Source organism: Capsicum annuum, chromosome 10 (assembly GCF_002878395.1).
Source record: "Capsicum annuum cultivar UCD-10X-F1 chromosome 10, UCD10Xv1.1, whole genome shotgun sequence".
NCBI lineage: Eukaryota > Viridiplantae > Streptophyta > Magnoliopsida > Solanales > Solanaceae > Capsicum > Capsicum annuum.
The window spans coordinates 164,402,277-164,405,623 of record NC_061120.1 but is presented as its reverse complement, the minus strand read 5'-3'; the positions used below and the strand labels follow the sequence as shown (position 1 = coordinate 164,405,623).

General features: G+C 35.5%; 1 pseudogene; it reads right to left on the bottom strand.

The window, feature by feature from the left end:
* Window positions 1–1,432: 1,432 nt before the first annotated feature.
* LOC107844403 lies at window positions 1,433–3,183 on the bottom strand (annotated as a pseudogene).
* Between the last annotated feature and the right edge of the window lie 164 nt (window positions 3,184–3,347).

Sequence of the window (3,347 nt, the reverse complement as noted above, 5' to 3'; positions counted from 1 at the left end):
CTTCTTATTTATATGAATTTTTAACTTGTGGTGAAGTATTTAACTCAATACCTTCTTATTGACTGTTTATTAAAATTATTTAGCGTGTTCAGTTTTCTTATATATTGATGTGTAAAAATATATCACATTAACAGGATTCGGGGAAGGAATACACCCCCAAGAGATGTGATGTGAATAATTCCATGGGATACACTTTAAAATTTACCTTGAAGGCAAGATGCAGAACAAGTTGTGCCCCATGGGTAAAAGTTGACACTAGCTTATTCTGCAATGATTCGGCAGATGATCTATAACACTTTCCCTAGAGGCAAGACTTAAGCCCCAAAGAAATAAGTTATGCCCTATGGGCAAGAGTTGACACTAACTTAGCGTGTAATAACTTGACAGATGATCTGCAACTCATTCCCTAGAGGCAAAACTTAATACAACAAATGAACAAGTTATGTCCCATGGACAAACATTGATACTAGATTAGTGTGTGATGATTTGGTAGATAATTTATAAGTCTTGTCCAAGAGGCAAGATTTTTAGACCCTAAAGAAACAAGTTATGCCTCATGGGCAAGAGTTGACACTAACTTATTCTGCAATGATTCGATAGATGATCTACAACACTTGCCCTAGAGGCTAGACTTAGACATCAAAGGTGGTTCAACTATCATTATTTGTACAATATGTGCCATAAAATACTTGTATAATTTGATCTCTATAACTTAGCTTCGTAGCTTGTAATACAACACACATTTGAATGTAATGGTTCAATAGAATACAACAGATTCATAGGAAATAAAGCATTTGATATTTGTTCTCTTCTCCCTAAGTTCAGTTTATGTGACATCAATAGTACCAAAACATCTTCCATGGAAAAGTTCAAATATATAGCACTAGACGAATAAACTATACCTTTCTGTGGCACAAAACTAAACTGTTGTAGCAGCCCAGTGTTGGCAGTATAAATTTTTGGGAAGATGTATTACTTTTACACCCTAGCGCGTGCGCACAACATACACTCACACGATGTTCTTCAGTCTAAGGAGAAGAGAATTAATATTATGATGAAAATTTTCAAAACTATGGAGATTACAGCTGTTATCGCTGCCATCAAAACTAATTTACCTAAAGGATAAATTTATTAACATGATGCCAATGACGAAGAGAGTTGACAAATTAGAGGATTTTGTGTCTGTAACAAGTACCCAAAGTATATAATGTCTGTAACAAATCTAACTTTGTTGTCATTTAGAGGATAAAGCCAAGAAACTAAGACATAAGCATTGTCTATAATGACTTTATTTTATTTCCAAAACTCTTCAACAAGTCATTGGCAGCCCTGCACGGCCAAAACCCCAGACAATCAATACCTATTCCAGAAGAAACTGTAACACTTGGTCATCTAACTTCGACGAATTCAAATAGCAATAACTATAAAGACATCATGATTGACCGCGTTTTGAGACAATCACCATCATAACCATGAATGCCAAGCCCATGAAAGATGCTCCCAATGTCGTCTCCACATCGCCTAATTTAGCACTTCCATCAGCATTAAAGAAAACCTTGTTGCCTCCAAAGAGATTGTTGAAGAAATCTGACAAACTGTTTATTATATCAACTACAATTTTTGTTACTGTTCGTGTAACATTCTGCAAAAAGTCTGTAAAAGAGTTCCCGAATTTAGATTCTTATGCCTCAGATTTGGAAGACGCACTCCTTTGGGATGACTGAGAAAAGGAATCAGCATCAGCAACGGATTCATCTATCTTGTAATCCGAGTCTGGGAATGATGCGCCTGTGAAAATGGTATTATAGTAAGAAGCTTGACCATTATGAAATATTTGAGTAGAATCAAGGACATAGATTTCTCACTAGTTTTCTGTGAGTTGAGGAATTCTTGAAGGGCTGGATTTTGCATTACCGCATTCCACACATTTGGGTCACAAGCAATTGAAGCAACAACGCTCTGGGAGGGGGAAAATGGAATCAACATTAGCGAACCTGGCACACTCGTAACCCCTAAACACTACTAAGACCACACTCCTAAGATCTCATCAAGTTATTAGGAGTGTCCACTGGTATACAACATCATTAAATCCAAGAATGGATAAAAAATTGCTTCAAAGGACTTTTCGATCTACAACGCCTAATCCATCTAAGCTACTTCATGCTCATGCCTCAAGCTAAAATGTGAATGAAGAAAGCTAATGGCACCATCCATTCGACAAGCAATAGAATTAGATATAACAGTGGACTATACACTTGACACCACAAAGATTATCTTGATATTGAAATGTTGTTGCTTCTTAAGAAATCTAACTATGTTACAAATCAGTATTGGACTCAACTCAGATATATCTCCTCTATAGATGTCAACATCTAGAAAGCGGTACCTAAAGAAAAATTAAATGAGGCAAACCACGCTGCAAACTCACAAGGAAGAAGAGTTCTAAATTCTCACAGTCACTTTCAATTCCAAAAAAATAGTCTTTGTTTGAGGAGATGCCACAAGTGGATTAGGGGATAACTTATTATATAGTAGTTCCACTTTTTATGTTGCAACTATAATATTTAGTTCAGTTTTTGTTAACTGGATCTTCTCACTTGTTCAAATTGAACATATTCATATCCATTCCTCACCCCTAGTAAGGGTTTATACTAAAGTATTAAAAGAAAAAATTGCTATATCCAATTTCAAATACATGAGCATACAACACTAGATTAGAATATGAAAACTAAGAGAACATGTAAACATAAATGACAAAGAAGAAAACTTGAGCGGCAGGAGTTTTATTTAGAAACCTAAATGCCTGTATAACATGTTTTGGTGTAGACTTTGTAACTACAGTCTCGGTGACAACACAAGCTTTGGAGTAGGGTGATGAGCTCGAGCCAGATACACAAGATCCACCATCTTCATTAGCAGATCCAGACAAATATACCCTATAAATTTAAGAAGAGTTTAGAATTGACACTATGTGGCAGTCGTTCACATCATCTATTAGAACAGATAAACATCTATATGTAGAGTAACATTGAGAAGTATATACCGCAACCAATGTCCAATAGCCGTTCGAATCCCAGACGTAAGCCTTCTGGGGGCTAAAGGTTAAATGTTGATGAAAGTATCACGAAAAGACTAAACATTCCAATATCAAGAACAGAACAACAAACAAATATACAAGCACATTTTCATTATCTCATTCATCTATTGCTAGTCCAAAACTTAAGTTTCTATCTTCACTGACACTATCACATAAAAAAACGCATTTGGACTCTGACAATGTCACCCAACTATAATACTAATGATAATGATATATTATGACACAGTAAGTTGAAAATACCCATTTTTTT